The sequence below is a fragment of the Amphiura filiformis genome, chromosome 20, assembly GCF_039555335.1.
Source record: "Amphiura filiformis chromosome 20, Afil_fr2py, whole genome shotgun sequence".
NCBI classification, from domain to species: Eukaryota; Metazoa; Echinodermata; class Ophiuroidea; order Amphilepidida; family Amphiuridae; genus Amphiura; species Amphiura filiformis.
The window spans coordinates 18,657,298-18,671,823 of NC_092647.1; the positions used below are offsets into that span (position 1 = coordinate 18,657,298).

At 37.7% G+C, this 14,526-nt stretch overlaps 1 long non-coding RNA gene across 1 annotated transcript; it reads right to left on the bottom strand.

Moving 5' to 3' along the window:
* Positions 1-4,597: 4,597 nt before the first annotated feature.
* Positions 4,598-12,108, bottom strand: LOC140143066 (uncharacterized). The gene is made up of 2 exons (XR_011857608.1): positions 6,994-12,108; positions 4,598-6,317 (listed from the first exon to the last, which is right to left on the bottom strand). It is a non-coding gene; the product is annotated as an uncharacterized lncRNA (long non-coding RNA).
* Between the last annotated feature and the right edge of the window lie 2,418 nt (positions 12,109-14,526).

Here is a 14,526-nt window from a genome sequence, read left to right on the forward strand (position 1 = left end):
TTGTTACACTCCTAGAGGCTCCTACCCCCTGACCCCCAGTAAGGACCCTTGTTACCCTCTCAGACTCCTCAGACCCCTGCCTCTCAGTAAAGACTCTTGCTACCCTATTTGAGGCCCAGCCCCTGCCCCCTTAGTAAAAATCTTTGCTACCCTCTTTGAGGCTTCACACCCTTTGTCCTCAGTAAGGGCCATTGCCACCCTTTTTGAGGAATGTGACCCATCAATAAGGATTTTTGTTACCCTCCTAGAGGCTCCTACCCCTGACCCCCAGTAAGGACCCTTGCTACCCTCTTTGACTCCTCAGACCCCTGCCCATCAGTAAATACTCTTGCTCCCCTATTTGAGGCCCAGCCCCTGCCCCCCTTAGTAAATATCTTTGCTACCCTCTTTGAGGCTTCACACCCTTTGTCCTCAGTAAGGGCCATTGCCACCCTTTTTGAGGAATCTGACCCCTCAGTAAGGATTTTTGTTACACTCCTAAAGGCTCCTACTCCATGACCCCCAGTAAGGACCCTTCCTACCCTCTTTGACTCCTCAGACCCCTGCCTCTCGGTAAAGACTCTTGATCCCCTATTTGAGGCCCAGCCCCTGTCCCCTTAGTAAAGATCTTTGCTACCCTCTTTGAGGCTTCACACCCTTTGTCCTCAGTAAGGGCCATTGCCACCCTTTTTGAGGAATCTGACCCATCAGTAAGGATTTTTGTTACCCTCCTAGAGGCTCCTACCCCCTGGCCCCCAGTAAGGACCCTTGTTACCCTCTTTGACTCCTCAGACACCTGCCCCTCAGTAAAGACTCTTGCTACCCTATGTGAGGCTCCAGCCCCTGCCCTCTTAGTAAAGATCTTTGCTACCCTCTTTGCGGCTTCACACCCTTTGCCCTCAGTAAGGACCATTGCCACCCTCTTCGAGGCCTCAACCCCCTGTCCCCTTAGTAAGGATCTTTGCAACCATCTTTGAGGCCTCAGGCCCATCTCAGCCTCTCGCCTACTTAGCAAGGACCCTTGTAACCCTCTCAGGCCCCAACCCCTCATTTAATACACTTAGAACTCCCTTAGCACACCAGCCCCCTCAATTCACAGTAAGGACTGTTACCAGCCTCTTTTGAGGCCCCTACTACCTACTTTGAGGACTCAGCCCATCAGCAAGGACCCTGGCTACCTGATTTGCTGCCTCAGCTCCCTCTTCCCATGAATTGGCAGTCTCTTTACAGGGATATACCATTCAGAATCCACACACCCCTCCCCCGACACAGTCATTACAGCCGTTTATTATGTCCATCTTTATCAAGGGTACTCTAAATTTGATATTACGTAACATGTAGTCTATCTGCAATCTACCTTTTGAGGGGTGTTTATTTACTGGCAAAGATCTTGGACAGGGACCATAGGTGGTTTGAACGAGGCATCAAGGAGAATCAATCTTGCTTCTTGTAAAGGAAGTTGCAAGAACAAATGGATTACACAGTGTGAGTGTGAGAATCAATCTTGATTCTTGTAAAGGAAGTTTGCAAGAACTAATGGGTTACAGTGCGAGTGTGAGAATCAATCTTGATTCTTGTAAAGGAAGTTTGCAAGAACTAATGAATTACACAGCGTGAGTGTGAGAATCAATCTTGATTCTTGTAAAGGAAGTTGCAAGAACTAATGGGTTACAGTGTGAGTGTGAGAATCAATCTTGATTCTTGTAAAGGAAGTTTGCAAGAACTAATGGATTACAGTGTTAGTGTGAGAATCAATCTTGATTCTTGTAAAGGAAGTTGCAAGACCTAATGGATTACACAACATGAGTGTGAGAATCAATCTCGATTCTTGTAAAGGAAGTTTGCAAAAACTAATGGATTACACAGTGTGAGAACCAATCTTGATTCTTGTAAAGGAAGTTGCCAGAACTAATGGATTACACAGCAAGAGTGTGAGAATTAATCTTGATTCTTGTAAAGGAAGTTTGCAAGAACTAATGGATTACACAGTGTGAGAACCAATCTTGATTCTTGTAAAGGAAGTTGCCAGAACTAATGGATTACACAGCAAGAGTGTGAGAATTAATCTTGATTCTTGTAAAGGAAGTTTGCAAGAACTAATTGATTACACAGTGTGAGAACCAATCTTGATTCTTGTAAAGGAAGTTGCCAGAACTAATGGATTACACAGCAAGAGTGTGAGAATTAATCTTGATTCTTGTAAAGGAAGTTTACAAGAACTAATTGATTACAGTGTGAGAACCAATCTTGATTCTTGTAAAGGAAGTTTGCAAGAATTAATGGATTACACAGTGTGAGTGTGAAAATCAATCTTGATTCTTGTAAAGGAAGTTTGCAAGAACTAATGGATTACACAGTGTGAGAACCAATCTTGATTCTTGTAAAGGAAGTTGCCAGAACTAATGGATTACACAGCAAGAGTGTGAGAATTAATCTTGATTCTTGTAAAGGAAGTTTGCAAGAACTAATTGATTACAGTGTGAGAACCAATCTTGATTCTTGTAAAGGAAGTTTGCAAGAACTAATGGGTTACAGTGTGAGTGTGAGAATCAATCTTGATTCTTGTAAAGGAAGTGGCAAGAACTAATGGATTGCACAACGTGAGTGTGAGAATCAATCTTGATTCTTGTAAAGGAAGTTGCAAGAACTAATGGGTTACAGTGTGAGTGTGAGAATCAATCTTGATTCTTGTAAAGGAAGTTTGCAAGAACTAATGAATTACACAGCGTGAGTGTGAGAATCAATCTTTATTCTTGTAAAGGAAGTTGCAAGAACTAATGGGTTACAGTGTGAGTGTGAGAATCAATCTTGATTCTTGTAAAGGAAGTTTGCAAGAACTAATGAATTACACAGCGTGAGTGTGAGAATCAATCTTGATTCTTGTAAAGGAAGTTGCAAGAACTAATGGGTTACAGTGTGAGTGTGAGAATTAATCTTGATTCTTGTAAAGGAATTTTTCAAGAACTAATTGATTACACAGTGTGAGTGTAAGAACCAATCTTGATTCTTGTAAAGGAAGTTGCAAGACCTAATGGATTACACAACGTGAGTGTGAGAATCAATCTCGATTCTTGTAAAGAAAGTTTGCAAAAACTAATGGATTACACAGTGCGAGTTAAAATTGACATTGGGTATTTTTAAAATGGAAATTTGGCACAAAAAACGAGGAAAACAATAGTATTGACTAAGTTGAAGCCCCATTCAAATACATGGAGCTAATTTCTCCACATTTTTCATGTAAAATGACCTATTTTGTCTTTATTATACAGCTTTCACAGCTTTTACAGCTCAACCACTTGCAGGCTATGTTAGCACATCTATGCTTATAACAAAGGTGCAATTTTTATGATTTTCTGAATGAGTTAATCACTGAATGGGCCTTTAAAAAATGCCAATTTTTGTTCTTTTCATTAACCAATAAATGCCAGAGGCACACTATTTGCCCTCTACGTGCGACAAACCAAAATGGCGGATTTACCCTAGCATTACACACAGGGCAATTTTGAGTTGGTACTCTTTGGGTATAATCTTTATGGCGGATTTACCATAGCATTACACACTGGGCAATATTGAGTCGGTACTCTTTGGGTATTATCTCTATGGTGGATTTACCATAGCATTACACACTGGGCAATATTGAGTCGGTACTCTTTGGGTATAATCTTTATGGTGGATTTACCATAGCTTTACACACTGGACAATATTGAGTCGGTACTCTGGGGGTATAATCTTTATGGTGGATTTACCATAGCATTACACACTGGGCAATATTGAGTCGGTACTCTTTGGGTATAATCTTTATGGTGGATTTACCATAGCATTACACACTGGGCAATATTGAGTCGGTACTCTTTGGGTATAATCTTAGCGACTCAATATTGCCCAGTGTATAAATCTTTATGGTGGATTTACCATAGTGTTACACACTGGGCAATATTGAGTAGGTTCTCTTTGGGTATAATCTCTATAATGGTGGATTTACCATAGCATTGTACACACTGGGCATTTTGAGTTGGTACTCTTTGGGTATAATCTCTATGGTGGATTTACCATAGCATTACAAAGCGCAATTTTGAGTTGGTACTCTTTGGGTATAATCCCTTTAAACATTAGAAGCCATATCTGTATTTTCATGAACACAAGCTAATGTAAATGTCTAACCCTTGTAAATGAAGCCCGAATACCTTTAAGGGGGTACTACACCCCTGCCCAATTTTGTGCCTATTTTTGCATTTTTCTTAAAAATTATAGCGCATTGGTGACAAGTAAGATATGTATATTATAGGGGCAAGGACTACTGCACTGGAAATTTTATTTCAGCACAGACAACAGTTGTGGAGTTACAGTCAAAAATGAGGGAAAACCAATATTTGATCAATAAATCAATAACTACTTGCCTTGAGTTGCTGAATTTTAAGTGCAGTTGTTGTAGTCCTTGCCCCTATAATATACATATCTTACTTGTCACCAATGCACTATATGCAAAAATAGGCACAAAATTGACCAGGTGTGTAGTACCCCCTTAAAAAATAGTTGGCATATCGGAAATCCGCTCAAAAGCAGTGCTGGTCACCAAAACAAAATTATTATGGTCAATAAAAAATATACACAACAAATCTTAAGATGAGACCACCTCAAACCAATGAGGTGTACATTTACTGTTATTTAAGAATATAGTAAACAAAGTATTTACAACTGTGTGAGTACAAAAGTAGGAAATAGTAACTAATATTTTAAAAATATGCATTATAGTGAATATATTAATGTAAGTGTATGTGCGCTTGTATTAGGAAAACTAGTGGAAACAGATATATGAGATTAGATAGTCCACACTATGGACCACAATGGCCTCATCCCAATGGCATAGTTCAATAACCTCAATCAGAGTGCAAAATTTGACCTCAAGAGTATGAGTTTTTCTACCCAAATTTTCAAAGGTCATTCAATGAATGTACAAATGTATTGGGTTAAAGAACTGTGCCCTGATAGATGATCATGTTATGGATCCAAGTGTCAGTAAACCCTATGCAAGTTATTTGAGATATATAACATTGTCTTACACTTCCCACAATGCATTTCTCCCATTTCAATTTTCTGCGCCGATTTGCTATCTAGTGCAAAATGAGTTGATAGTGACAAAATGTACTGCAATGAACAGAGCACATCCAGATCTTGCAAAATATGTTTATTTCTCGACTATCGACCCATGTCTAGCCAGTGTATTCTTAAAATGAAAACAAAGGCAACTTGTAAAAAGTAATGGGAGTGTCCGGGAAGGGTAAGATATCTTTACTGGTCTTTCACAAGCACAATAGTGGTATAAATTGCAACTTCAGATCTACATCTATTTGTCAAAGTGTTACCTATAAAGCTAAATATAAGTGATAATCTTTTTATAGTCTAAAACCCTCCACGCATTACATTTTAAGCTGCATATATCAAGCAAATTTGATCAACAAATTTGTTATCACATTAATAGGTGCGTTTAGATGGTAGCCTACTTTCGAATGTAACTTACAAGCGAGCCAGCAATTAAATTATGCTACAAGCGAGTGTGTGTCCACTCGGGACTTACCGTAACCACTCGGGTATAAGCCCACCCCCCTAGATGGCAGATTTCACTTCATAAATGGGGTGGGCTTATAGCCGGGGAAGGGCTAGTGCATGAATTAAAAAATAAGAACAATCTTCCCCCATTTGTATTGCCCAATGTGCCAGTAATTTCTATCATCTATGTCAATTTCTTAAAATTATAAGTGTGGAATGTTAATCATCAACTGATATTTTTTTATATTTGTTCTTAAATATGAGAGCAAAGCATTGATTTGTTTTAAGAACTTAGCCAAAATTTAGTACTGGGCTTATACCTGAGTGCACCCTTGTTCCCAGAATGTTTTGAAAAATAGGGGGTGGGCTTATAGCCGATGGTGGGCTTATATTCGGGTGGTTACGGTACTTGTAAGCTATCTCAAAAGTAAGAGTGACCTTCACTGGTAAATTATGCCATGATTATGCACAATCAGAATAGGATTGGGTCATCAAGGTCATGCTTACATGTGAGTTTACATGCAAATCTTGTTCACACTGGCCTTACATTTGAATGTAGCTTGTTACAATATCTTACATGTAAAATTGTCACTTGTAACTTGCATGTAGCTACATGCGAGTGCGTTTAGACGGGTACTACATGCAAGTTTACATTCAAATGTAGTTACAAGCGACTTTACAAGCAATCGTCTGAACAAGCCTAATATAGTGAACTTTTACAGCAAGAAGTATAATGGTATTTCAGTGAAGTAGTAAAGTTCAGTCTGACAGGCATTTCTAACAAAATCATGCTTAAGGTGGTTATGGAGGCATTATAAAAGTGCTCTAAACATGTTTTAAACAGATTAATTGAGTAGAGCAAAGTACACTGATCAATATACCTTGTGTTTGGAGTCAATCGGACATACGGTTTTTCAAAATATATCAATTTATATTTTCTTTGTATCTTATTGTTTTTTTCAATTATCAATCAAGTTAATGAGCTAAAATGACTGGAGAAGCTCATTTACATATAATTTTTTGCCAATATTTTGCTAAAAAATCCATGCATAAATGTTCAGGGTACTTTTATTTTGCATAATTTTATGCCCTGAAACTTAGTCAAAGTGTTTCTAATATGTTCCTAATTAGTATTATATTAGTGAAACTTTGACCAAGTCATTTGCATATTTGCATAATTAATTAGCATTTATGCAACATTTATGCTCATTGATTATTAGAAATTAATATTGGCAAAAATTACATATTAATGAGCCTTTCCAGTCCTTTTGGCTCATTAACTATATTGATTATTGACAAAAACAATAGGATACAAAGAAAATATAAATTGATGTATTTTGGAAACCGTATGTCCGATTGACTCCAAACAAAAGGTATATTGATCAGTGTACTTTACCCTACTCAATTAATCTGTTTAAAACAAGCTCAAAGCATTTTCTAATTTCTAGAAAATGCATCCAATACCACCTTAAGGATGAGGATGTGGTGACAACTCTCTAGTCCGAAGGTTCTCTAGTCAGAAGGCTCCTTAGACCGAAGGTTTGGTAGTCTGAACACGTAATTTACCATTCGCTAGTCCGAAAATCGGGTTCTCTAGTCTGAAGGTTCGCTACTCTGAATAATAAATAAGATTCTGTAGTCCGAATATAGAATAAGGCTCACTAACCCTAACTCTAACACTAACCCTAACCCCAACCCTTATTCTATATTCGGACTAGAGAACCTTCGGATTAGCGAACTTAATTTGATTTTTGGACTAGCGACCCTTTCAGACTAGAGAGCCTTCGGACTAGCGACCCTTCGGACTAGAGAGAAGTCACGGAGGATGTACAACACAAATACCAATGACGTCACTCATTCACATAACATGTCAGGTACAAAAATGAATCCTGTTATTTATATTCAATTTTCTCACATTTTACGCTTAAATAGCCATTAGAATTCTTACGATTTTTGAGAAAAATGTTACAAAATTTCACCCTATGACGGTACAAATTGATATATTCCTACCAACTTTCAAAGTCTATTTTATTGCAGAATTAAATGCTAAACTTTTTAGTTTTTCACACTAACGAACCCATACTTTGTAGTAACTTTGGACAGAATCCCTGAATTAATTAAAGCTCACAATATGCTTTGCTAATACATGTAAGTTGATTATCCTTAAAGCCATAATGTAGGATTTCCATCAAATTTAAGTTTTGTTATTCTTTACTCAAAATGCTGAAATAATATAAGTACCGTATTTGTTCCATTAACCGCCAATGTCGCTTAAGAAATTCATTTTGGGTGCTCACTATGAAATAGCGTCATTTTGCTTGTTGTACAGACACTGGGTGGGCGCTTATAGGAGCATGGGCGTTTAAGGAACAAATATGGTAATACTAAACTGTCAGGAAAGGTTTCTGCCCATTTAGAGCCAGAATAATAAGGTAAAGTGACAGCAACTACACCAACTATTTTGGCCGTTTCACATGGAGTTCTAAGGGGGACTTGATGCCTGAATATGACATTATGCCAAACTTTCACTGTTGACCCCATCTAGCTGATTCCATTTAGATATAATCTGGGACATGTGTAAAATTACAAATATGCCAAAAATCAGGTTTGAAAAAAATGAACTAATTTCATATTATAAGATCATACATTATGGCTTTAAATAGTGCAAAGGTGCTAGTACTATAAAGTTAATGTTCCCATCATATTACCCAGTTGACCTAAGAAAGTATAAAAATCTATCAAATCTACCTACTTACAAAAATATAGTGAAGAATTTAGTACTATTGCATCTACAGAAGAAATAACTGGCTAATTTCAGTAAGTATAAGAGTTCAGTTTGCATGAGTGCTTGCATAGTATCATCAAATTTTCTATCATCAACAATTATCAGGCTGGCATCTTAGCCATAATGAGCTATTCCAGTTGAAATCCACACAATCTATGGAAGACATGACCTTAATCTTCCGCACAAGGAGTGCAAATTTCAAATGGGGCTACTGAATAGGTACTTCCACTTAAAATCTACACTCCCTCTGTGGGAGATTAAGGTTATGCCTTCCATACAGGGTGTATGGATTTCAACTGGAATAGCCCATTGATCTCATTTCTTATGTCAAAGTTCACCAAACCTCCATTAACTATTGTAGCTCAAAATTTGACCTCAAGTCATAGAGTATGAGTTTGTGTACCCGAGAAAATCATTCTATAAATGTACAAGCATATTGTGTTCATAGAAATGTATTGTGACAGATGAACATGAAGAATACTGCACACTGGCAGAATGGGCTATTCCATTTAAAATCCACACTACCCCTGTGGAAGATTTTGGAAATATGTTCCACAAAGGGAATATGAATTTCAAATGGAATGAACACATTAGCAGCTCCGTTTGAAACTCACACTCCCTCAAGGGAAGATTCAGGTTGAATCTTTCTTAGAGGGTGCATGGAATTCAAATGGATCTGCCTAATGCACTCATTTCATTTGAAATACATACTCCCCCTGTGGGAGATATTTCCAAAATCTTCCACAGGGGGAGTGTGGATTTTAAATGGAATAGTCCAATCATGCTATAATTACTTGTCTGACAATGTAAAGATATTATAGTACAAACTGTCTGCATGTCTTCCTCGAGGCAGTAAAGTAAAATCAAATTTTGTGATTTTCTCAAAAACTGCCCAATTTTGCAGGAATCGATTATGCTAGTTGAATTTCTTGTATCATCTCCTTTCTAAAAATGTATCCTTTTAAATACTTATCATTATTACGTTATAGTAGAAAACAAATCTAAATTACTGACTCGATAAAGGCATATGTTCAACCAAGTGTTTATCTGAATTCAACTAAGTTTGAAGTAAATACCCGTCATGATACATGAGATAAAGTGGGCTATTCCATTTAAAAACCACACACCCTCAGTGGAAGATTTCACTACCATCACAATTCCAGTTGTACCTTATGGTCAATGCAGCTGCACATTTTTGCAAGTTTCAAGAAAATTGTTGAAATTTATAAAATCCAGCTGAATTTTGCACAATTTAGCTTAGAATTATTAAGTTTTGTTTAGAATTACAACTTTTTATGGATGAAAGTGGTTGTATCTGGAATAATCTAAACTCTTGAATTTGGTTGAAATTGCAAAATCTTCAGTAGTGGGGGTGTGTTTTTCAAATTGAACAGCCCATTAAGCTGCTTTCCTCACCAAGACTAAAATCTATGCACCAACACATCGTGGGTTTGGTTCAAGAACAGCTTATCTGCAGTAACTGCCCTATAGACAATTGAACCATTTCTGCATTCTATATTGTACACACATGACACCTGGCAGCTGCAACTGCAATAGCTGCCCTATGGACATATGGCAGTTTCTAAAGGCTGTATTGTGCACATATGACAGCTGGCAGCTATTGGTCTTTCTTGCACTACACCCTCGAATGAGGTTTTTGTCAACAATTTGACAAGTCTTAACAATTTTCAAAAATATCTGTCACTATTTGTTTCATAAAAAATGACCCTGCTACGTTACGAGGTTTGAAAACATGTTCAATATGACTTTCTTTTGCATACATAGATAAACACATCTTATTCCATCACCTATGGAAATTGCCATAATAATATTTTGCAGTAAACCTTTGACGAGCTTGTACTACCGTGATGCTGCAAAGTCAGAGCTAACAACACGTACGACGCAAAGTTCATTCGTAAATTTCCACCTCGGCAACGGCAGATCGCCTCAGCAGCCAATCAGAGACAAGTCCGTTTCAACGCTGTTAATATGCGATATACGCTTTCATCAAAGGTTTTCTGCAAAATATTATGGTTCTCTACTTACCTGCTGCTAGTGGTGAACATTGCTCACAACTTCATCAATCTAGAAAATAGGCTGAAACTCCGCACAAGCTTCATACATATCAGCCTTGTAATCCACATTTGCACCTTACCAACAAATGTTCATGTTATCTTCTCTAATAGTTGACCCCATGGGCACTACTAGTCTAATTAGCCATCTCTAAGAACTAATTTGATTGGTTACAAAGAGGACTATATCATATATTGAGCCAATCAGAGATTAAGTTAGAATGCCCATAAGGGCTGAAGGCGATAAAGCTTAAAAACTGCTTAGAGATCTAAAAGCTCCAGTTTGATTGGTTACTCATAATGATCTTATCATGTAATTAACCAATTAGAGACAATGTAAGAAAGCAGTAGTGCCCATGGTGTTAACAGCAGTTCCAATACAACCCTCTGGGTTGGGACCTTATTGGAATAGGTCTGTAATTTAATACTTTTTACTCGTAGCCCAATTGCAAAAAATTTGCGATCCCATAACTTTTGCCATTACCAAAAAATTATGATTTTAGACCCGAATGTACACATCGTGGGATCTTAACAGAATCCTGCCCCAAAGTTTGATGGGAACCACTGCTTGTAATAATCACTACAGACCACAAAAGAATTAAGGTACCAGTTATGATTGTTCACCCCTGTATAATATCCTAAACAAAGAGAGACGTGTCATAATTAGAACTAGCAGCCAATAGCTGCACCTTTTTGTACATTCATTGAAATTGGTCAAGAAATGAAGACACAACAATCCCCAATATCATCCCAACAAAGATGCAAATTCAAAAGTTACAGTTTGCTTCTTTGGATGCTCTTTGTACATAAAGCATTCTCGAAAAAGAGAACTAGCACTGAGCTTTTCATTGATTAGATCATTAAAATTCTTCTGATTTTGTTCTTTCTTTTGGTTTTAGGTCACTGAGTTTCTTTAATTCTCAACCAATTCAACAAACAAGATCTTAAATCAGAGCTATATGGTACAGGTAGTGGCTGCTGGTGTAATGACATATTTGTTGTTGTTTAGGATTGAACATAACTGTGAAGAAGTGAACATAACTGATACCTTAATTCTTTTGTGGTTTGTATAATGTTGCGCTACAGACAGGTGTACATGGACAGTAATCACTTAATAATATACAAATATTGACTGCTATGAAGGGCATAGTTAAAATTATAGGCCCGAGGTGATGTCAAAACCATGACTATGCCCGAAGCGAAGCTGAGGGCATAGTCATGGTTTTGACATCACCTCGGGCCTATAATTTTAAACTGTGCCCCGAATATTAAGCAGTTAATATTTGTTTTATATACCGAATAATATAGATTCTTCTCATTTGATTGGTTAAAAGATTTCCTGACTGACAAGGCCTACAAGCTTTTAACTGCATAGGCCTAAGTAAGCTTAAATGCACACAGTGCATGCAAGAGCAAGGGTGCAGAATTTGGACCGATATCTACCGATTTCATATCTAAAACAACCCTACCGTTTCTGTGCTAACATCACACACTGCCGAGTCTCCAGGTCATAGTAATTTGTCTAAAAAGTGACATTTGGCAGGTCTAAATCCTTGACATGTAACAGATTGTAAACAATCACTGCACTCACGGCGGCCAGGGAAAGATCGTCGTCAAGGAGAGGTCAAATTCCATTTCGAACTGTGATCGCGATAGTCTCTTTTACAACACTGTAATCAACGCCGGCCGTATAGTGGAGTGCGCAATGTATCTGAGCGATCTGTGTATTCGGGTTGGGAATATCCAATTATTTAGCGGGCACAGTTGAATCTATGCCCGGGGCACAGTTGTTGCTTATGACGTCATCTTGATAGAAAAAGGGGGCACAGCTATTTTAATGATTCCACTTTTAACCAATCAGATGAGAGGAATCTATATGAGGTATATAACATGGAATGATATTCCATTAATGTTAAGTTCTTAATTGATAAGATTAGATGTTTAGTTGTAAATGTGATGTCACACATGTACAAAATCTAATCCCATCTAATGTCTTAACAAATAAAACGCATGAGTTCAAATGGATTAGTTTAACTCAACATGATTAGTCATGGTGGTTCAAAATATGTGTACATAAAGACAATACAACTAAACAAATTAGTAAGTAATTCATATAATTCTTATAATTGGTTATTCCAGTTGAAATCCATACACCCTATGGAAAACATGACCTTAATCTCAAACAGGGGGTGTATATTTCAAATGGAGTCACTCGTTTAGGTAACTCCATTTGAAATTCACACTCCATCTGTGGAACATAAGGATATATCTTCCGTAAGGGGGGTTTATGGATTCCAACCAGAATAGCCCAATAATTATGTTCCTACTAATGGCAGTACTGGTTTAGTTAATGAATAAAATTTCACTAATCCAAATTCATTACACACAATAGGGTCATCTGACTCAGTTAGTTAAAACCCTAATCATCTTATTATTTCAACACCAACAACAGTTCTCATATTATATTATATTTCAATTTTAAATCAGAGACAATTCAAAGTCCTATATTCTGGCCTACATACCCTATAAAAGACCCCATTTACAAAATTCAAACCACTTGGCACGTACGTGGTGATCGCTATCAAAATTACACAAATATAAGGCCATTAAATGGTTACCAATGTACATAAAACAAGATACCGGAAATATTTCATTACAATTACGTGGAATATTGACCCACTTTGGAGCCTAATTTTTTAAGCTGTAGATCATTTTTAAACCAAACTAAAATAGTATCATCTCTCCTCTATTTTCAGCTTTGTGCTAAATATACAGTTCATATTTTACAATTTAGAAGTATGTGATGGCTCAGCAGCAAAGAGACGTATTTCCGTACAAGTGCATAAGTGAATTCACCATACATGTGTAGTTCATGCTTATCATAGGTAATCATACACAAAGCAACTAATAAAAAAAGCTCAGTGATTTATAGTGCAGTACCCAGGGTTTCCGCACCTTGAAGCCTTTACAAGGTCAAAAAGCATGATTTTCAAGGATTTACCCCAACACAAAAATCATGATGCGGCTCTCCAAGCGGCACGTGACAGCTCCTCTCCCCAAACTTAGTCAAAATTATACTTCAGGTAAAATTCCAATTTTCAAGGACTTTCAAAGGACCTTGTGCAAATTTCCAGGACTTTTAAGGCCTTGAAAAGGTGTTTTCAAATTCAAGGACTTTCAAGGACCGCAGGAACCCTGGTGCACTATGCACAGGCATAAACCCACAAGCCAAAGCACACTTTACAGGAATTTTCTGACCACTTTGGCCCAAGACACACCATATAAACCATTTTAGCAACACATGAAAAACAGTGGCTTTTTTCGACGGGAATAAGCAAACTATGATGCAATTTTATCAGTTTCGCCGTCGAACAGTGATTAAAGGAGGAAATAGGAAAAGTGATCCCACCCGGGAATTGAACCTAGGACCTCTGGTTTACGAGGCCAGAGCCTTAACCACGGGAGCTTCATAATTAGGCAGACTGGGAATTCAACCTATAAGTGGTCACTTAACCCTACCTCCTTTGTGCAAGTCATCCCAATGTGGCTCGGGCTTGACAAGCGTGAATAGTGCCATCCTCACTGTAGAGGGACATAACATGAAAAACAAGTGGCCAAGTGGATAAGGCGCTGGTCTCGTAAACCAGAGGTCCTGGGTTCAATTCCCGGGCCGGATCACTTTTCCTATTTCCTCCTTTAATCATTGCTCGATGGCGAAACTGATAAAATTGCATCATAATTTTAGCAACAATCACAGACTTGGAGCTAAGAAGCACACACCCTATAGAATACATACTGTAGATTCAACTCCCCAAGTTCTCAGATAACCATGACAATAAAACAGTTAGTTCCTTGCCCAGGTGAATATCAAGTTAGCACAAGTATTTTACGAGAACAAACAGAGACTGCACAGGGCTCGAACTTGCATCCAGAGATGCCACTTGCTTGTTGAAAAAAAATCAGGAATTTGCGAAGCGTATCCACTCATTCATTGCCAAAAATAATCCTGAATGTTTGGCTAAAAATGGCGAAATTTAGGAATTCCTGATAATCGGGAAAAGTGGCATCTTTAACGGTAAATTTTGCGACACTTCGAATCATGTGCATATGCCTCAACTTTGCAATACGGCAGTCCTCCAGTTG